The sequence below is a fragment of the Sarcophilus harrisii genome, chromosome X (genome assembly GCF_902635505.1).
Source record: "Sarcophilus harrisii chromosome X, mSarHar1.11, whole genome shotgun sequence".
Taxonomy (NCBI): domain Eukaryota; kingdom Metazoa; phylum Chordata; class Mammalia; order Dasyuromorphia; family Dasyuridae; genus Sarcophilus; species Sarcophilus harrisii.
The window spans coordinates 57620899-57644039 of NC_045432.1; the positions used below are offsets into that span (position 1 = coordinate 57620899).

The 23141-nt window shown below is 32.5% G+C and overlaps 1 protein-coding gene across 4 annotated transcripts in view; it reads left to right on the forward strand.

The window, feature by feature from the left end:
• The window catches only part of TENT5D (terminal nucleotidyltransferase 5D), a 75179-nt gene that overhangs the window by 800 nt on the left and 51238 nt on the right, over positions 1-23141 (forward strand). Inside the window, exons 1-4 of one of the 4 annotated variants that reach the window (XM_031945015.1) lie at positions 54-246; positions 4397-4463; positions 8702-8754; positions 9133-9164. The gene's annotated coding sequence lies outside the window, so the exon portion shown is untranslated. Of the gene's footprint in view, positions 1-53; positions 247-4396; positions 4464-8701; positions 8755-9132; positions 9165-22380; positions 22578-23141 lie in introns of those variants that run through there. The other 3 variants (XM_031945013.1, XM_031945014.1, XM_003774905.4) reach the window with 3 other exon arrangements.

Here is a 23141-nt window from a genome sequence, read left to right on the forward strand (position 1 = left end):
GGCTCCTCCCTCTTTTTGCACGCGCTCCTTCTCTCTTAAATTGGAGCTTCGAACTCTTTCTCTTCAGTCGGGGTTTCGCCTGGGTGGCTGCTGCGTGTCACCCTCGCTCTCCCGGCCCTCCTCGCCCTTCGTTCACTCTGCACCACAGGCCTCGGCCTGTGCCTGTCCAGATTCGATAGGGCCCTCTTGCCTTTACTTCTGTTCCTTTTCCTCGGTACAAAAAAGTCATTCGGAAGAAGAAAAAAGGTAGAGGTAGACCGTTAAGTATTTTTATTTCTTGGACGTAAATTAAAGATTGGTGGGGGGCAAAAGTTGGGCACCGGGTAAAGTTTGGGCAGCTAAGCCACCCACATGGAATGTAAGCTTAACCGGTAAGGGTCTGGCCTGGTTCTCAGGAGAGGCCCGTCGGACCTCGTGGTGGCGGTGGCGGTAGGGGGAAGGGGAATAGCACGCTCAGTTGAGGCCTAAGTGGGGGGGGGGGGGGTCGGGGCGCACAAAGGTCTCAAGTAATGGACGGAATTCAGATGCCTTGAAAAATCCTCTGCCCATCAAACCATGTTATTCAGTAGTTTTTCAGTCAGGTCGGGTCCTTGCTGATCCCATTTGGAGTTTGCTTGGCAGAAATATCAGAGTGGTTCGCCGTTTCCTTCTTCGGCGCCATTTCCTTCTTCGGCGCCATTTCCTTCTTGAGGCGCCATTTCCTTCCTCCGCCATCAAACCATAGCGGCGCCCCCAAAAACTGAAGAAAGATTCTGAGGATTTGCTTGTATTTTTTTTTTTTTTTAAGGATTTCTTGGTACTGTATCACAGATCCTCTATTGTTTCTTAGGAAATTGTTCCAATATTGGAAAATAGAAATTGGGGAAAACGGGAAGCTCCTTGGTCAACGGTCAAGAGAGATGAAATTTTGTTCAGTAGACTGGGTAGGAAAGTAAACATCACAATCCGCTTTAGTTTCTCCTGATGACTATCTATAGAAAGTTGAGTAAATCACAACTTGTCTGGTACTCGGTTTCTTCTTCTGTTGATTGAGGATATGGAACATAGTGACAGAGAGGCTACTTCAACTTGACATTTCCCCTATTGGGGGATCAGAAGTGCTGGCTCCTAAATTGCCATAGAAAGAACATCCATGAAAGTAGTACTTTGACAATAATCTTACGTTCTTCTCATGAAATTGTCTCCTCAGGCAGTTTGACTTGATTTTTCTTACTTTTAATTTCTTTTAGCAGAATATTTCATTATGTATTGAAGTTTATTTGTTCATAGTTAATGTATTTAGGTAAGCTGAATTTGTTTACTTTGGGATTTATTTGTTGATAAATCAAAACCAGTTTGAAAATGGATTGTATTAATCATTTGAGTTGAGATTTGTGGACTAAATATGAGCCCTTAATGCTTCAAAGATAAAAGTTTTTGACTATAGTCCTTATAAGAAATGCATTGTTGGTAGAACTTATATGAATGAAGCTGTTTACATAATATTTTTAGCCTTTCTAGTCCTATCTCATCCATTTCTGGGCTAAAATATTTATTTTTACAATGACACAGTAAAACTCAACTTGGCAAATTTGACAAGGATAGCTATTCTGTACTTCCGAAGTAGAAGAACTTTTTTTTTTCCATTTCTGAGACACTATTTTGGCATTAAGATTAAAAAAAAAAAAAAAGTCTTTCTAAGATTCCCAACATAACAAAATCCACCTAATGGAAAATTCATATATAGGAAGGAAAGAAATGCTATTTGACTACATTTTGTTGCTAGAATTTTGGAACCTAAGTTCCCATAAATTAGGTTGGTAGTGCTGTATGTAGGTGATGCATAGCATAGTGCTTTATTTTTTTTAATTATTAAAGCTTTTCATTTTCAAAACATATGCATAATTTTCAACATTCACCTTTGCAAAAATTATGTTCCAAATTTTTTCCCTCCGTATCCCTTTCCCCCTCCCCTAGACAGCAAGTAATTCAATATAGATGAAAAATGTGCAGTTCTTCTATATGTATTTCCACAATTATCATAGAATAGTGCTTTAACTGAAGTACTTTGGAATCCACCCAGAAGAAATTCCTGGGAAAGGATTCATAATACTATAAATGTATTAATAATGCTAAAGATTTGGATCAGTTATATTTGGAATTCATTTCTGCTTTTGCTGTATCACTTGATACCAGTAGGAAAATGGAAATATCAATTCAGTGGCTTAATTTACTTTCTGTTATTAATGTTTTTAACTTAAGGAAAAAGGAAATAGAAAGCATTTCTATGTCATCACTTTCAAAGCTGGCTGGTCTAACCTTGGTTATAAAAGTAGTATATTTTTTTCAGTTTCTAATTTCAGAAAAGTTGATTATAGCACCAAAGTTATAATGTTAAAAGTTTAAATTATGCAGTATATTAAAGAAAGATTTTGAAAGTGACTTTTAAGGATGATCTTGGAATACACTAATGATAAGTTTGTTTCATTAAAACCTTAACTTGGCATTCTGTGTATATACAAAACTTTTAATATGTTTTGTTATCATTTAAGTAGAGTAGAAACCTTAGAAATCATCTAGTCCAGCCCTTTCAGTTTATATGAAGAAATTAGGTTTAACAATTTGTCCAATTACTATAGTTTGTAAATTCAGAGCTAGGATTATAATCCATATATTTAAATTCCAAATGTATCTTGCTCACGACTGTACCACAGAACTAATAAGGATTACATATATTAATCCACATGGATATTTTCAATTGTGTATATATATATATATATATATATATGTATGTATATATATATATATATATTTTAAGCAATAGGCACATCCATTTCTTTATTATATGTGGTGGTTGAATCTCTGCTGTAGTTTAGTCTTAACAGATTGAGAAGAATACATACATTGGTGCACACACATTCTCCCAAATAGGCACCTTCTTTAAATCCTATCCTTAAAACAGGGTAATAATAATTCAAGATAGGTTCACTATCTGAATTTGTCTTTTGCCAATTTTAAGGCTGAATCTAAAGGTTTAGCAAAAATAGTGTATCACAGAACCACATATAGATGAACCTAAAAGATTTGGGTTATAATTATTTTTCCTATGGATATGCAAATAAAAAATTCTTCAAAGAATCCCAGTTACATATTTCCCGTATTAGATTTCAGTAAATTAGGTGAGTTCAAAGGTCCCTTCTAGCTCTACAAGTCTCACTCTAATGTGGATTCTTTTCTTAAATCCACTGTAGAATAACAAGGCTATTAAAAACTTTGTAATCCCAAACGATAGTGAAGAAAAACAAAAGGAAGAAATTGAAGTTATAGTAGTGCTAGGCTAGTTTTAGGAGGCTGTAGAAGAAAGGGAAATTGGAGTCCTTGAAGATCCTTGGAAGGTATAGAGTAAGAACTTTTTCTATTTGTTGTAATAGAGATCACTCCCAGAATTTAGGGAAAAGACACCAGCAAGGTGATTTAGGTAAACAAGGGCAAAAAAAATTGCTAGCTTCAGTCAGCTTTTTATTTAGCTTTTGGTTGGCAAAGCCCGGAGTCACAGAAGTTCAGTTAAAGACAAGAGGAATGGATTTATATAGTTGTATGTGTTACTTAGATAAGTCCTCACCTTAATTAGAAGGGAAAGAAATACAGAAAAAGGAGCCAGGATGGAACCTGAAACTAGGAATTAAATAGGATTCCTCATTACTAATATGAGAAAAAATAAATTAAAAAGTGAGGAAAAGCCCGAATTAAAAATAGTATTTAAGGCTTTATGATTTTAAAATGTCTAGAACAGTCTATACTTTTTTTTTGGAGAGGCACTTGATGTTAAATGACTTGCTGAGTCATAAAGCTAGTAAATGTCAAGTGTTTCTGGCTGGATTTAAACTCAGGTCCTCCTGACTCCAGAGCCAATGCTCTATCTACTGTGCCACCGAGCTGCCCTCATATACTTTTTTTCCCCTCATATACTTTTAGTAGAGTTATCTAGAATTTGATTTTCCCTCTGCCATGAAACCTTTTAAAAAACTTGAATAATCAAATTGAAATTATATTTTTCTATCATCAGCAAAGCTTAACTGTTTCTTCTTAGGTGATATGACAAGGAAAAATAACCAAACATTTTCTATTAGCAGGTATATCTTCACACTTGAGAATCCTTTTAAGTATTTTTGGAATGTGTTTATGAGATATTGTGACATTCCAGTAAAGTGCTGAATCTATAGTTTGCAAGGCTTGGATTCAAATTCAAACTCTCTGTCTCACTAGGGGCATGTCACCAAACTTCTCTGAGCCTTGAGCAACATTTTAAAACTTACCTTTATGACATGGTATATAAACAATTTTCCATACAAGAATATTTGCTAAAAAAGAAACTCATTTACAATTAACTTTTTTCCTTTCCTTTAATTATTTTAAGGTCCAAGACCTGTGTGAAGAAACCTTTTGAGTGAAGAACAATTTACATTTGGAGTGAAGATTATAAGGTAAAAACTTTGTTTTATGGAGAGACTTCATTATTCTATATTTCTAAAATCCCCACCCTATCCCATTGTTCATTGACCCCAAAACATAAACTTCAGTGTCAAAGTACTGAATAGGATTGTTTTTTTCCAGACTTTTGGTAGTGACTCTTCATCTAGATTCTGAAGATAAAGACTTTTTCAAGTTATTTCCATGAGTTCACTTACTTGGGCGTTTGGCCATAGAAAAGTCTGACATGATTTTTATGTAGTTCATAAACCCCTTGAATTTTAGGACATAAAACCAATTTAATGTGTGTGAGGTAAAACCTCCTTTAAATTTGAATTTCTATTATTAGTGATTTGGATAATTTTTTTTTTCCTTTTGAAACCTTCATATCCTTTACTTTTTTATCTAGGAATGATTATTTCATACGGGGTGTTCTTTTACATATAATATATGATCTTTTATTTAGTGATGTTTTAACCTATTAAAGTTTAATATTTGTCAGTTTCTTTTGTCATGGATAATGAAGTTTTTATTAGAAATGTTTAACTAAAAAGTTTTTTCCAACATCTTTTCTTATTCTAGTTACCTAATTTGTAAAAGCTCTACCATTTCATATATTTGAAATCATCCATTTTCTCTTTTGTGATCTCTAACCCTTCTTTGGAGTTTGCTTATAAAAGGTACCTTCTGCTTCCTCAAAGTATTTTTAGAGTTGTTTAGGTTGTTTATTTGCAAGGTGCTAGTCTAAACTTATTTTTTCACAAAAACTTTGCAGTTTCCCCCAAATTTCATGTTAAATAGAGAAGCTTTCCTGTACTCCTTTGTGTACCTGAGCTTGCTGAACACAAAGCTTTGGTGTTCACTTCCATGCAGGGTTTTCTTAGCTACTCTCTTCTACTGATCTGTTTTTTCTACCTCCCCCCCTTAAAACCAGTAACATAGTTTTGATGATTCTTAGTTTATAATATAGTTGGAAATTAGGTAAAACCAGGAACCCTTAATTCCTTTTTTCACTATTTCCCATAAAATTGTGGATCTTTTATTTCTCCAAATAAATTTTGTTATTTTCTCTAGTTAATTTAAGGAATATCTTGCAAGGCCAATTGGTATGGTGCTAAATCTGTACATTAATTTAGGCAATATTGATATTTTTAAAAAATATTGTGGGTAGCCTAATCATGAATGGAATTCAATGATTGAATCTTCTTTTTTAAAAATTGTTTTGTACTTGTATTTGTATAAGACTTAAATGTATGATAGGCTAAATTTTACCTAGATATTTTATGAATTATAAAATTGTTTTGAATGAAATTTCTTTTTCTAGAATTTCCTACTTTTTTATTCAATTATGGTAATGATTCCGTATTCTGCTACTTTACTGAAGCTATTGTTTCAATTAATTATTTCTGTGACTCCTGCTATTTGCTAAATAAGCTATAATGCCAACCAAAAATAAGGATATTTTGTCTTCTTTTTGTCAATGTTTAGGACTTGAATTTCTTTCTCTTGTATTATTGTTATAGCTTGCATTTTTTTCCTTCTCAACATTATTTTATTTTTCCAATTATATGTTGATAGTTTTCAACATTCATCTTTGTAAGATTTTGAGATCCAATTTTTTTTTCTTCTTCCCTTACCTCCCCCCACCCCAAGACAGAAAGCAGTCTCATATAGGCTATATATGTACAATCATTTAAAACATATTTCCATTTTAATCATGTTATAAAAGAAAAATCAGAATAAAATGGAAAAATCATGAGAAAGAAAAACAAACAAAAACTCCAAAAGGTGAAAACAGTATCCTCATTCAGTCTCCATAGTTCTCTCTCTGGATGTGGATGGCATTTTCTATCCCAAGTCTGTTGGAATTGTCTTAGATCACTGTATTGCTAAGGATAGCTAAGTGCATCACATTTGATTATCACATAATCTTGCTGTTATGGTCTTCTGATTCTGATATAGCTAGAATTTTCAATACTACATCAAATAATATTAGAGAGATTGGACATTTTTGCTTGGTCATTGTACTTACTGGGAAAGATTCCAAGACTTTTTATTTTTTTAATTGCATATAATGTTAGCTCTTGGTTTTAAATTTATACCTTTGATCATATTAAAGGAAGATCCTTTCATGCAAGAATATTGTGTTTTGTTGAAGGCTTTTTCTGTACTTGTTGATATAACGATTTCTATTTGTTCAGATGATTACTTATGTTAATTACTTTCCTAATCTTATCTTTACGATGTTGTGTACAATCAATATTCCTTGTACAAATCCAGCTGGACCAGAATGAATAATTTTTTGGTTTTAGTAGTATATATTTGTTAATATTTGGGAATAGCTAAGTACCTGAAGTAAAAAAACCTTGTGTCAAATCCAGATTTGACATGTACTAGCTGCATGACATTGAGCAATTTACTTATTCTGTCTGCCTCACTTCATCTGTAAAATGAGGGAGATAATAGTACCTACTTCCTAAGGTTTTTATCAGGATAAAATCAGATAATATTTTTAAAGTGTATTTTATATTACTGTCAACTATTATTATTTAACACCTTTGTGTCAACCAATATTTGTTAATAAATTTGGCCTATAACTAGCATCTTTCTTAATTTCATCTCACTCTTCTTTGAGGATCACTATATATTTACCTCATAAAAGTAGTTTAGTAGAATGCCTTCTTTCTTGATCATTAAAAACAATTTTTATGGCATAATTATTGTTCTTTAAATATAGAATTCACTTGGAAATCCATGTTAACCACCCGCCCCGCCCCACAGGGCTCCTCCCCCCCCCCCATCATCCCCTTTGGTAATTTACTTATGGTATCCTCTATTTTTCTTTCTGAGATTTGGCTAAATTTTATTTCTTATTTTCTTAATTTGGTTACTTTATTGTTTAGGTATTCATCCATTTCCTTTCCATTCTCAGCTTTTCCAATGTGTGGATTTTTGTTTGTTTGGTTGGTTTTTGCTGAGGCAATTGGAGTTAAGTGACTTGCCCAGGATCACACAGCTAGGAAGTGTTGAGTGTCTGAGGCAAGATTTGACTTCAGGTCCTTCTGACTTCAGGGCTGGTGCTCTATCCATTGTGCCACCTAGCTGCCCCAGCTTTTCTAATTTTTAATTGTTTATAGGACTTCCTGGTAATTCTCTTTATTTCCTTTCTAATTTGTTGTGAATCTACCTTGTTTATTTTTTATCTTGGTAATTTGGTTTTCCACTCTTTTTTAAAATCACATTTGTGGTTTATTGATTTTCTTAATATTTAAAAACAAACTCAAATTTATCATTTTTATATCTTTTCAATTTTTACTTTTGTTTATTTCTCCTCTGAGTTTCTTCCTTTGGATTTTATTTGGGGATTAGTTGTTTCTATATTTAGTAAAATACCTGCTCAATTTAATAATCTATTTTTGTCAATACATATTTTCAGAAATATATGTTGTTTTTAGCAGTATTCTATTAATTGTGACATATTTTGTTTTGTCATTCTTTAAAATAGTTATTTTACTTATGATTTTAGCACTCATTTAGAAAATCATTACTTAGGTCTATATATTTTCCTTATGTTTCCTATATCACTTATATTGGACTATTTGTGCCCAACCCGGGGCAGAGCCTTCTGAATTCATATTAAACTGATTAGACACATTTGAACACATAATCCCAACATAGAGATGTCATTTTGGTCCTCTTTGAGAATGAAGACAACAACCATTATATCAATTACTTGGCTCTTTATAACTTCTTTATAAACGATATGTTTAATATTTCTGCTTTTTAACATTTATGTATAATTTCTTTAGTACTTTGTACAAAGTGTTATGTGAAACTGATAAATAGGTATATCCTTAAATATTCCTTTTCAGAAATAGTTATAAACCTTGGAAATCTGATTTTTTTTTCTAACAGTCTGTTCACCTTGATATTTTTTTGTTTGTCTTTATGTAAAATGAGTTTATATCTGAAAGGGGGGGTATTAAAGTTTTCTACAAATGCCATACTCCTGTCAGTGTCTTTTTACAACTATTTTAGCTTTGCCCTTGATTTAGATGCCACACCAGGGTACTTATGTGAATCTTCCTTGTTTAATTTCTATTAGTAATTTCCATTTTTAATATTGCCTTCTTTGAAATCATGACTGCAACTCTTGTTTTTTCTGGAATTATCTAAAGCACAATAGGTTTTGTTTAAGTTTTGAATTTTTGTTCTGTGTCTTTTATGTTCTAAATGTATTTCCTGTTTGCAGGAAATTCTTGGATTTTGCTCTCATCTATTTTGCCAATCCCTTTCATCTTACTGGTAAGTTTAACTGATTTAGATTTAAAATTACAATTGTTAACTTTGTGTTTTTCTCCATTTAATTGTTGTAAAGAAATTTTGGGGAAAAAATGTTTCCATTAATACATGAGTTTTCTTTCTGCCACTACTTAGGTAAGGCTCTTCTCTTCTGTATTAGATAGTGTGACAAGAGAATATTCTGCTCCATTCCTCCCAGTCATATTGAGTAATATATGGTCATAGATTATGGCTGAGAGGGAACTTGGAATTTTCTAGTCCAACCTTCTCATTTTATAGAAGAAGAAACAGGTTCAGAGAGCTTAAGATCACATAAATAGTATGTGTCACAGATGGAATTTGAATACAGGTCTTCTGATTTGTCTTCTTTCTCCTGTACAGATTACAAAGAGTGAAAAGAAGTGCTGGGAGAGGTGGGTAAATTCAGTGCTTTTCCCTGATAAAATGTCTGGGGTGGAAAGACCCCCTATATAGGGGTCTTTCTGAGTCAGTAGTGGAGAACTACAAGAATACAGGATAGGTGTTGACACAATTGGTGAGACTATAGGGGAGTTTGACATACTGAACATAACTAGGAGTAGTGGGTCTATCACAGTGGGTAGAACATCACTTTTCTGGACCTTAGTTTCTTCATTAATAAAATGAAGTTGCACTACCTGATCTTTAAATTACATCACAGCTTCAAATCTATGATCCCATGATTCCAAGTTTTAGGAGATAGTAGCAATATGGAACTCATGTCTAATAGTGTCAACTTAAATTTCAATGAGGGTTTAGTTAAATTTGTGGGTGATATAGAGGGAAGTCAATAACTAAAGTAAAAATTGTAATATTTTCTCAGAGTTTTGTTTCTAAGATGAACAAAAGCATCATGGTTTGATATTGCAGAAACTGAATTCTACAGATTCAAACATAATAATGAGAATTTTTGTTAACATAGAATTGAAAATTTACCACAGTTATTAAGTCTTCTTCATAGATACATGAAATTATTAGTGGGGAAAAATCACTTGGATTTGGAACAAGAAGATCTGGGATAGAATCCCAGCTCTGACACTCACCATCTTTCTGACTGGGAGAATAACCTCATCAGGTCTTAGTTTCCTCATCTGTAAATTGAGGGAGTTGGACTAGATAAATCTTTAAAGCCCATTCCGGCTATGAATCTTGGGGAATGCATCCTTAATGACTGAAAGAGACAGTATACTTAGTTGGATCATTTATCTAAGCTATTGAGGTTGTATAATGGTTAGAGCACTGGACTTAGACTTGGGAAAACTTGAATTCAAATCCTACTTTTGATAGTACTTACTAGCTGTGGTCTAGACAAGTCATTTAACTTCTCTCATACTCAGTTTCCTCATCTATAAAATGGGGATAATAACACCTACCTCAAAAGGGTTGTTTGGAGAAGATAATATATGTAAAGGAGATAGTAAAGCACTTTGTAAACTTAAAAGTATAATATAAACATTAACTATTATTTAGCCAGAAGAAAAGGATATATCATGAGCCTTTGTAAATAAATATATTGAACAAAAGAATTTATGCTTGATTTTTGCCTAAGGGTTAGGTCATAGTTTTGTTACCAATTTTAATCAATTTTGAATTTCATAATGCCCAAATATCCTAATTAACTATTGCTCAGCTCTAGATTGAAACACATTTAAAAATTACGATTCCATACATTTGTTCATCTTCTGATATTGGTATTTTATAGTATAAGAACTTTGAGGGAAAATTTACTTATGTCTAATCCATCATAAAATTAGAGAAGAATGTATACAATTAAATTAAAATATTGACAAAACTTGAATGATAAAGTAGGCAAGAAAAGAATTACTAAAAATATTACTTGGGGAGCTTTAATAAGTCAGCCCTTTGAGCATTCATTCCTAAATGACAGAAACCTACCACACTGGTATTATCAGACTCCTTAGCCCTTCATGGAACTTTTCATCCAGATAATCCTGTAGCTTCCAGGATCAATAACAACACACTGTTTGCCATTCAAAGGCCTTCATAGCTGATCTCTCCCCTATCTTTCCAGTCTTTTCAACTCTCCACCACCTTTTTGATCTCGTAACACAGGCAATCTATATCCAAGATTTATAGGAAATGATTACCAGAAGGAAGGTGCTGGAATTAAGAGGAGTTGGGGAAGATTTCCTAAAGAAGGTGGGATTTTAGTTGTGACTTTAAGAAAGGCAGGACTGTCAGTAAAATGAAAAGAGAGCATTTCAGGTATGGAGGCCAGCCAGAGAAAATACCCAAAGACAAGAAATGGAGTAGTTCATTTTTTTTTCCCCATGGAACAGCCAGGAGGCCAGTGTCACTGGATGAAAAAGCAAATGGTGGAGGCTGATAATCTGCATGTGGTGGGTTTCTGTCATCTAGGAATAAGTGCTTAAAGAAGTGACTTCTTAAGGCTCCTCAATATTTTTAGAAATTCTTTTCTTTTTCCTCCTTTTGTACCTCTGCCATAGCACAATTCCTGACACATAGTAGGCAATTTAATAAATGCCGATTGGTTGATTGATGATAATCACTTTGACCATATTACGTCTCAAGTTCTTTATTCACCTGAAAAATAACTAAAACTTTATTTAATAAATTCTTCCATTTAGCATCTGCCACCAGATTTTTAGCATTTGATTGCCTTTGAAACTTGAGAATGTGTTGCTATGATAACTGATCTTTTTAAGATTAAGATCTTTGTAAAGTCTTAGAATAATAACTAATCAGAACCAGAAGTTAATTACTGACCACACATTAGTGGATAGGAAATCCCTGTCCCAACTTTATTCCTCCACTTTTAGGAACTCTGAATTTCTTAATTCTTTGGAAAAAGAAGTACTTCAAAGAACCCTAATAACCTTTTAGTATTTCATATAGTTTTGCTAGAGAATTTTTCAGCTGAACTGTTGTTGAATAGATACTCAAAAAACTTAGCTCTAATTTTGTCTCCTGAAGAAAATTATATATGGGATTGATATTGGCCTTTCTAGTTTTCATTCCACTGGGCAGATAATTAAGATGATGTGAATTTGTGTAGAAGGAATGATCTTTAGAGTAAGAAAGTAAAGCAACAAACTTCCTTTCGTAATCCTCTCTGATTATCTTAGTAAAGAGAATATTTCCTAATAAACAGCTTTTAAACTTTCAAAAAAGGCATGATTTTTGGATCTTAATTTTTCACATCTTCATAATATTATTTCTTTGAAAATTCTTCTGGTTTTGGTAAACTATAATTTATCAATGCATGTTTCTTACTCTTCTTTTTGCTTTGTTTTTCTTCTCTCTCAACCCCACATTCACACACCATTCTTGTGCCCTTCTTTTTAAGTTAGTCACTACCCAGGAGACTTTAAGGTCAAGCTTATTATGTATTTATAGTCTCCACAACTGTGAGAATGCTTTCTAAAAATATGAGAGAGAAAATGGAGGGGGAAAGGAAAAGGTATTGTAGAAAAAAAGGACATTAGTCAGGGCCAGTTCAAGTCCTACCTCTGATACATACTGGTTGAGAGACCATGTACAAGTAACTTCTTGCCAGCACTTACTGGCATGAAACTCTCTAACATTGTAAATTTTAGATAAATTAATGACCTGCAGCAGTAAGGAGAATTTACATACTAAAGAAGCTCCCCATATCAATGGAATCACAAAAATAAATTATTTATTTACCTATCTATGTACATAGTTGTTTGCAGACTGTTTCCCCCATCAGATTGTGAAGCTTCTTGAGAGAAGAGATTGTCTTTTGCCTCTCTTTGTACTTAGCACAGTGCCTGGAATACAGCAGGCATCTGACAAATATTTACCTACCTATCTACCTACCCATCTATCTCTCTCTACTTAGATTAGGAGCTGTATATTACATACTGAGTCTCTTGGGGAAAAAACGATACTTGCTAATCATTATACAAAATCACATAATAAGGTTGGAGGGGACTTTAGAGGATATTTCATCCGAACTATGCCTGAACAAGAGTTCCCTTTAAATCGTAACTGAGAAATGGTCCATCCAGCTTTTGACTGAAGATCTCCAGTAATTTGAAATCTATTATCTTCTGAGGATGTTCATTCTATATTCAATAGGGAGTCAATAGGTCTTCTTGCACCTGATTCTTGATACCAGAGTTCTGACAAGTCATGACAGGATAGTTTTCTTCTTTTTTTAACCAGCATTTTATTTTTTCAAGTACATGGCAAAGATGTTTTTGTTTTTGTTTTTTTTACATTTTTACATTTTACAGATGAAACAACATGAGGGTTCTGACTCAAGTATGTGTTAAAGTAGGTATCTGATGGCCTTTCAGGTTTTTGCATTCTATGATGTTGATACATTCATTGACAGAAATGTTAGTAGATAATTATTTATATTTGTATTAATTATATTTTATTGTTTCCAATTGATTTGTTTCTAAAGCACTATTTGGTTGTGCATTAAAAGAAATGACAATTGCCTCAAAGTTAGGGGATATTAAAATAATTTTATAGAGGCTAACTGAATAGATTAGAAAAAGCAAGATTAAGTTAGATCCTTTTAATCACTAACTTGCTTATTGGTTCACTTAGGGAAAATTACTATATTTCTGCAGAAGCATCATGCCTATATCCTGTCATTCTCTGTCTACAACTATGGTATCACATTTTACTAATGGTGATTAACACAAAGAAGACTAATATCCTTATGCTACGAAAGAGCTTATTAGGCAGAAACGTAGTGAAGAAATAATTATAAGCATAAGAACAAGATTTGGATTCTGGGTGGTATTTACAGATGTTTTCTTTATTATTCTCTTTGAACAAATATTAAAACAACATTACTTTTTAAAATAAGTCTATCAGGTGCCAGAAGACTTGGTAGAAGAGTAAAAGCTGGACCCAAACCAGGGTTGAAATCACACTGTCAGTTCAGATTTGGTTTAAAGATTATTTTGAGATGTTGCAGTTCAGCACTTAGCTGATGAGTGAGTTCATTAATAGGGGTCATTTCTGTATTAATGCAGATTTCAACCCTTCCACACCTTAGTAGAGATATGAGTTGCTCTGCTAAAAAAATTAGTACTTGGTAGCCAGTCTTCTGATGATGAAATTCTTTGAACTTAGCTAAAAAAGGTCTTTGTATAACAGCCATTTCTAATGCTGGGTTTTTCTAATTTGAAAACTTTCCAGCTTGGAAGGATCTGCCCAAGTTTCTGCTTTACTGGCACAGCCTCAGAGAAATCTGGCTCAGCTCTACACAGCATGATGAAGATCAGAGTAGAGATCTGGGTCATTAATATTAGGAACCTAAAAAATTAATTAAAACAAGCACTTCCATGTACACAGTAGAACAGAGAGAGTTGTGCATGAAACTGCAAATCTCTAATTTATACTTTGCTTTTTTTAAAAGTACATAATAAATTGACATCTTATTCCCAAAGCTATCTTCCTTTTTTTTTTTTTTTTTTTAACTCATTCTGGTCTTCCTTCTGTTCTCTTCTTTGCATTTTAAAAATAGTTTTCAGTGACTCCCTTTTCTTTTTGGGGGGAATATGTGGCCTAGATGCCTTCTTCAGACACCCTGCTAATGAGAAAAAACAAAACAAAACCATTCTAACAAATATGCATAGCCAAACAAAACAAATTCAAATTTTGCTTATATTCGAAAATGCATGTCTCATTCTGCAAATTGAGTCTTATCAGCTTTCTCTTTCAGAGAAATCAATTTGGAATCCTGGTGCTCTGATCAGAGTTCTTAAAGCTCTCAAAGTTATTTGTCTTAAAAATATTGTTCTAAAAGTTGGTTTCTTGGTTTTGCTTATTACTTCACCCAGCATCAGTTTATACATGTCTGTACCAGGTTTCTCTCTGTGCTTGTGATCTTCTCTAGATCACAAAGCAAGTTAGCAGCAGAATTAGGACTATAATTTATGTCTAATGACTTTGATTATATCCATTCCATTATGTCATGCTGTCCATGCCCCCTGACTTGTTCCCTGCATACTCCCACTCATCCTAGATTTCCTACCCTTCTGAATTGGTCATGGAGTCAATTTGGTTGGAGGTCTTCCTCTCTACAATGGGAGCCTCCTTTATATAAGAGACAGTTGGACTCCCTGCCATTTAATTATAGACACTGAAATTATACTATATTGTATGGCTTTCAGGTTTGTATTGCCAATGAAAATCTTTAGGGTAGATTAGGAGATGAAACCAACCTTAAACCAATTAAAAGGTAATAATCTCTTTTTCTTTTTAGTTTAGAGAGTAATCTCTATTGGGGTTAAGAGAACAGGGTGTATTTTAATTGGCAAAATCTGTTTTTATTTAATGTATAATGTAATTGTCCTGGCTGGTCTTCTAGAATATAATCTGTGTCAAAACTTTGTGTTCAACACTTCAGTGGATTGTTGGTAGAGTTGTGAACTAATCCAACCATTCTGGAGAGCAATGTGGAACAATGTCCAGAGGGCAATAAAAGTACATACCTTTTGACCCAGTAATACCAGTACTAGATCTGTATCCCAAATAGATTTTTTTTTTGAAGAAGAAAAAGAACCTATCTGTTCAAAAATATTTGTTCAACTTTTTTTTTGTGATGGCAAAGAATTAGAAATTGAGGGGATAACCATAAACTGGGGAATGGCAGACCAAGTTGTGATATGTAATTATAATGGAATACTATTGTGCTATAAGGAATCATAAGTGGGATGATTTTAGAAAAACCTGGAAAGCCTTACATGAGCTGATGCAGAATAATATTCTACACAGTAACAGCAATATAGTAAGGATGAACAATTGTGAAAGACTTAGCTATTCTAATCAAGACAGTGATCCAAGACAGTTCAAAAGGACTCATCCTGAAAAACGTTATCTATCTCTAGAGAAAGAACTGATGGATTCTGAATGCAGATAAAGCATACTATTTTCCACTTTCTTTTAAAGAGTAATCAAATAATAATAAAAATAAAATACTCCAGTGGATTCATGATCTCATTAATTTGTGTATTTATCCAGTAATTTAAGTTGTAATCCCTCTATGCCTTCTCACTAAATATGGGTCTTCTCCCTGTTTTTCCAAGATCAATCTCCAGAAAAGATTCACTTAACACATTGGAGATCATCTTTTATTCATTTGTATATTTTGTGGGTACCAGTATGATATCTGAACTGTTATCTATTATGATATCTGAACTATTATCTATTGTTCTTCATTGACCCTTTGTAACCAATTCACTTCTTTTTTCAATTATACATTTTCTAGATTTTTTCTGTAACTTCTTGCTCTTAAGCCACTGTTGGCAATGTGCTACAGACTACTTAAAATCTAAGATGCACTTCTTATGTATTCATAGATTTCATTATTAGAAAAAAAATTCTTTATAGAGGGAAAAAATAAGATAATGAAATTTGAGTCTTGTTATTAGAAAATTAACAGATAGGAAACATTGAATTGCTTTATAAGCTAAAATTGGTCATGTTTTAAGAGTTTTACTTTGCTACAGCTGCTACTTAATAAAAGCTATATAATTATAATCATAAATTTCAAAGGTGTTAATAAGTAGTATACCATGACAATTAAAAAAGAAAAGGTGCTAAAGACTATTATTTAACATTTATTTTAACCACCTAGAATTCTGCTTTCATATATTCTTGACAGGTTTAGGATAGGTTTGACTTTTCTTGTTAATTAAATATCATGACATTTTGATATAAATTTATAATGTCAGTTATTCTATTTGCTTGAGTAAAAAACAATGAACACAAACCCCAAATTTCCTCATATGCACGCCACAAAATCTTTCATTGTGGCATCACAGTCTTGATTTGTGTCAAATTTGGAACTGCATCTTCAGTGGTATGAATACAACTACAACGTTTCATTTTCCCCTCTAGCTCATGCTGATATGTTTTTTTTTTGGGGGGGGGAGCAAATTTGTATTTTTTAATTTTAATTTATACTTAATTTTTTATTATGAACTTAAAAATCACCAATACACAAACATTTCATCTTAGCAAGAATAACAAAAAAAGAACATTTTATATGAAACGTAAACTTCAGATATGTACATTTTTAAAAGTTATATGAAATTTAACAAGGCAATAACTTGCTTTGTTTCTGCTTCTGAACATTTTGTTTTATTGATGCTTTTTTTTTGATTTGTCATTTCCTCCTACCTCCATAGAAGGAAATATTCACCTCAGAATTAATCAAGCAAAACAAATTTGTAATTTTTAATTTAATTTAAAATAATTTAATTTAATTGTAAAATTTAATTTTTTAAATTTAATTTGTAATTTTAATTATTAAAAAATAATTTAATTTTTAAATTTAATTTGTAATTTAATTAAAAGAAAATGGCATTTCTTTTATGCTTTTATTATATATTATTATTGCATTTTTTAATTGGCGACCTATAGCTACTCAGTTTTTTCCTTCTTTTATAGGAAAAAAGCCCAATTGTTGAATGCTTGGGAAGAGATGTTGAAATTAGTGATTATTTAGGTGATATATTTAGCAGAATACTAAAGCAATTGGATTTTGTTATACTTATGCATACTAAAGCAATGGGATTTTATCATACTTATGCATATATCCAGTGCCTTAAACTCAGTTTTATTTTGTATTGGATTCAATTCTGGTTGCTGTATTGGAAATGATGGGAAACTTAAGGGGAAAGTGATTGTCCAATCTTTATGATTGAAGAAAGGAAAGCCAAGCATAGTCTGATATTTCTTAGATTTTTTTTAATATGGCCAGCATTTTCATTTTTGTTATTTAAACTTTATTGTATGAACATTCATTCATTAAAAAAATTGAGTTCTGAATTCTCTGCCTCTCCCAACCTTCCCCCATTCCTTGAGAAGACAAGAAATATGATTATCAGTTTTACATAGGACATAATACAAAACATATTCCTATATTTGGTGCTGTTATTATTGTATAGTTGATTAGTTCTGTCTGACTCTTTGTGACCTCATTTGGGATTTTCTTGATGAAGATACTCAGTGGTTTGCCATTTCCATCTCCAAGTCATTTTACAGATGAGGAAATTGAGGCAAACAGGGTTAAGTGACTTGCCCACAGCCACACAGCTAGTAGGTATCTGAGGCCAGATTTGAACTAAAGTTCTCCTGATTGCAGGGCTAACATTCTATCTACTATGTTACTTAGCAGTTCTATTTCCACATTAGCCATGTTGTTTAAAAAAAAAAGGCGAAAAAAATGCTTCAGTTAGCACATAGACTCCATCAGTTCTCTGGGAGTGAGTAAACTTTTTGATCATGCCCCTCAAAATTGTCTCTGATCATTGTATTTATTAGAAAGGCTGTCATTCACAGTTGGTTATTATTTTTTCTAGCTGTATAGAAAATTTTTTGGTAGTTTGTGCTGTGCATAGAAAGAGAAAAGTAAATGATTTTAGATAGAACTGTCATTTTTTAACCTCCAAGAATGAATATTTTTCCATTTGTTTAGATCTGTCTTTATTTGTGTAAAAAGCATTTTGTAAATGTGTTATAGAATACCTGGCTTTGTCTTGCCAGATAGTCTCCCAAATATTTTATATTGTCTGCGGCTATTTTAAAAGTCTTCATGCTCTTCATGCTAGACTTTGTTGCTAATATATAAAGGTATTGATAATTTTTTTGAGCTTTATATCCTACTACTTTACTAAAGTTATTAATTGTTTCATGTACTTTTTAAGTTGATTTTCTAGGATTTCTTTTTTTTTTGTCTTGTTGCCATATTTAATATTTCTGGTACAGCACTATGGCGATAATGGTCATCTTTGCTTTACTGCTGATTTTACTTAAAAGTTTGTAGCTTATCTTCATGACAGATAATTCTTTTTTAAATAGTATTTTATTTTTCCAAATACGTGCAAAAATAGTTTTCAACATTAATCTTTGCAAAACCTTGTGTTCCAAATGTTTCTCCCTCTCTCCCACTTTCCCAGAACAGCAGGCAATCTGATACAGGTTAAACATGATTACAGATAATTCTTGCTAAAGTTTTTAGATAGATGCTACTTATCATTTTTAGGAAAGCACCGTTTATTCCTTTGCTTTCTAGTGTTTTAATAGAAATGAGTGTTGTAATCTGTCAAAAGCTTTTTCTGTATCGTTAAGATATAATCATGATTTTTGTTATTGATATGATCAATTATGATGCTGATACCAGTCATGTATTTTGTGAGGGAAATCTCAATTGGTCATATTGTATGTTTGGTCTTTGTGATAGATTGTTGTAATTTCCTTGCTACTATTTTATTTAAAAGGTTTACATCAGTATTCATTAGGGAAATTGGTCTATAGTTTTTTCCTCTGTTTTTGCTTGTTCTCATTTAGGTATTAGTGCCATATTTGTTTCATAAAAAATAGCACTGCTTATTTTTCTAAATAATTAATTGTACTTTAAACATTTAATAGAATTTACTTATAAATGGATCCTTCTGGTCTTGGGCTAGTTTAGATTTTAAAAGAGCATATTTCAAAAGGTTCAGAGGAAAAACAGGTAGGATCCTAATTTCTAAAATTCTGCTGGGGACATCAGTCCAGGGATGTGGGAAGCTCTCAAAAATCAAATTCTTTGGACACAAAGGGAAACATTTACAATGAGGAGGAAAAATGGGAGTTGTCTGAAAGCACCTGTGAAGGTGTCTTTTGAAGACATAACTTAGCCATGTTAAATTTTTAAAAGATATATAAAGATAAAAGCCAAGTACAGATAATATAGGATAAGTAATAAAAATATGCCTGTGATCTTGTGAGAATAATGTCAGGAATGCCAAAGCTCAGAGTGATTTTAGTTTGGTAAGGAAAACTGGAGGTGATGCAACGTTTCTTTGGTTTAAGCTATGTTGTATGTATAGAAGAAGAAATTTTTAAAAAGAGTTAGGCCTACTATTCTATGAGATGGAATGACAATAGAGAATATAGAAAAGGCAGAACTACTTGATTCTTACTTTTCTTCTGTTTTTGCTGCCAAAGAGAATGACTTCAGCATTGGAAATGGCCAATGAAAAATGGCTGAAAAAATGGCTGATTCCCAACAACAGTGAGGAGATGGCAAAAGATCACTTGCCTTTGATGAATCAGTCATGAGATCACTGATTTAAAGCTGGAGGAAACTAAGAGAAGCTAACTAGTCAAATGCCTTCATTTTACAGATAAGGAAATTTCAGACCAGAGTGATTGACTTTTCTAAGCTCATACAGGTAGCAAGAAACAAAGCTAAGATTTGAATATACTTGACCAAGATGAATTACTTTGGCTGTGATTGCTGATGATGGAAGACAAAAGAGCTAACATAGGACTGGAAGGGGTGAAATATTGTCTATAACTTTTTTAAAGCGCGAGTATAAAGTCTTCAAACTACAGACCAATGAACTCGATTTCAATTCCTAGTAAAATTATAGAGAGGATTTTGTCAGAGGCAGTGACTGGTGCCAAAAAAGGTAAGCAGTATTCACAAAAGACTCAGTACCAGCTTCAAGAAAAGATCAAGTTAATGTTATGAACAGCCATCTTACACATAGGATCACAAAATCAGCATCCAAAAGTACCTTGACAGACTGTAACATTTGAGTGAATGATAAAATTTAATTTAATAGGAATAAATGGTAAGATTTGCATGAGTCAAAAAATCAGCTTCACAAATACAAAATACTTAAGTTTGTCAGAAAAAGTTTAGGTATTTTTTAGTGTATTGCAAACCCAGTCTTAGATAGCAATATAATGATATATTCAAAAGAGCTAATGTGCTCTTGATCTACTTAATGTAGGCATAGATGAGAATGTAGCTAAACAAATTTTGGTGCATATATGTATATATAAATAAAAATATTTTTATGTCATAACTAAGAAAATATGAATTGGGCAGTTTTTTGAATGATATTTTATTTTTTCCTCAATTATATGTGGAAACAATTTTTGACATTCATTTTTTAACATTTTGAGTTTCAAATTCTTTCCCTTCCTCCCTTCCTTTTCTGTTCCCTGAGAATGGTAAGCAATTTGATATAGGTTATATAAAACATATTTACATATTATTCATGTTGTGAAAGAAACCACAGGACCAAAAAGTCACAAAAAATAGAGAAAGTGAAAAATGCTTCAATCTGCATTCAGACTCTCAGTTCTTCCTCTGGCAGTGGAAAGCATTTTTCATTATGAGTCATTTGGAACTGTCATAGATCACTGTATTACCGAGACTAGTTAAATCATCATATGTTAATAGTTAATCATCATATAATATTAGTGTTACAGTATACAGTGTTTTCCTGGTTCTGCTCACTTAATTCTACAACAGTACATGTGTAAGTCTTTTCCAAGTTTTCCTTTTAGCACAATAGTACTGATTATAATCATATATCACAATTTGTTCTGCCATTCCCCAGTTAATGATTATCTCGTCAGTTTCTAATTTTTTGCCACCCCTGAAAGAACTGCTTTAAATATTTTTGTACAAACAGGTTCTTTCCCTTTTTTGATCTCTTTGGGATACATACATTGTAGTGGCATTACTGGGTCAAAGGATATGCATAATTTTATAGCTCTTTGAACATAGTTCCAAATTGCTTTCTAGAATGGTTCGATCAGTTTATAACTTCACCAACAGTGCATTAGTATTCTATTTTTTTTCATTTTCCTTCCAAAATTTGTTATTTTTCTTTTCTGTCACATTAGCCAATCTGACAGGTATAAGGTGTTTTGATTTGTATTTTTATTATGAACTTAAAAATCACCAACTAATACACAAACATTTCATCTTAGCAAGAATAACAAAAAAAGAACATTTTATATGAAATGTAAACTTCAGATATGTACACTTTTAAAAGTTATATGAAATTTAACAAGGCAATAACTTGCTTTGTTTCTGCTTCTGAACATTTTGTTTTATTGATGCTTTTTTTTTGATTTGTCATTTCCTCCTGCCTCCATAGAAGGAAATATTCACCTCAGAACTAATCAAGCAAAACAAATCAGCACTGCTCATTTCTTAAAATATATGACTAATTCTCTTCCTCTAGTTCTATCACCTCTCTGCCAAGAGTCAGGAGGCAAGCCTCATTACAAGTCTTCTGAAGTTATGATTGTTTACTACTTTGATCAGAAATTTCAAATCTTAAAACTCACATTTCCCCCTTCCCCAAGATTAGACACCTTTGTGTGGTACTTGTATTCTTCCAGTATTGCTATCATCACATTCTTTTTCACCTTAGTATGCTTGAGTTCCAAGTCTGCTATTTCCTTTTTTCTTTTTCAGAGTCTCTACTGTTTTAGAGACTGTTTTCATTATAAGTTCTAAATTATTTATTATTTTGATCATGTTTTAGGTTTCTTCTTTAGATTTGATTTTTCCCTGAATCACCATTTTTATTCCATATTTTTATCTTCTTGTGATGCATTCTGGTGTTTCTTGATGTTATTACATTGTCAGTTTCATCCTAGAGAACTTATTGCCTTCCTTTTCATTTTCAAGTTGTTATCCTTCTCTGTTTTATTTTTCATATTGTGTACTTCTCTAGATTGCAGATTTTTTTCTGTTTTTTTTCTTTCCATTCACACTGCAAGTTTATAAACTTCAACGAGGGTTGAGCTTTACTAACCATTTTTTCATTTGGTCTTCTTGCCAAAACCTTTATGTTCCCAGAGATTTGTATCAGGCCCTCCCACGACTGAAACTTGTTCCTGCCCACTATTTTTTTTTCTTCTTGAAATTCAAGACTAAGTGAATGTAGTGGCCTTGCTTTTGTTAAGGTGTCTGTGTTGTGCACTTCAGCTGACCAAAGTGAAACATCACTGGAAGACAACTGACACTGTCGTGTGAGGTGAGTGGGAACATTGAGCTCTGACTTAGGTATAGTAGGCTAATAATACAGTTGTCTGTTGGTATCTCTTTTTTTCTTTAGCAGTTACTTTCTGGAGGAAATGTTTTTCCATTTATCATTTTATTACTTTGACACATTTCTTATGGTTTTGAGGTAGCAATAGTGGTAGCTAGGCTTATATACATACTCTTGATTTCTTTATTATTTTGTCATCTTGTTAGAAATCCACAAATGCATATTTTTATTAATGATACTTTACAGTCAACCATATCTTTATAGTAAAGCCCTTGGTTGAAAGATTGCAAAGAATACAAAACTCTATTGTGTTTGTTTTTCCTTTAAAAATGATTTAAAAGCATTTGATTTGGTAGAGCAAAATGCTGCTCTAAAGATTCTCTTCCAAGAAAATACCTGCCATATGTATCAGAAAATTCCTCAAGATATGTTACAACAGAGATATTTTTGTTCACTGACCACTTATTAATGTGAAGCAATGTGTAAAAAGGCAAACATTTGTTTGTCAAAGGTGTTTACCTGTATTATATTGGAGGTGTAGTACAGAGT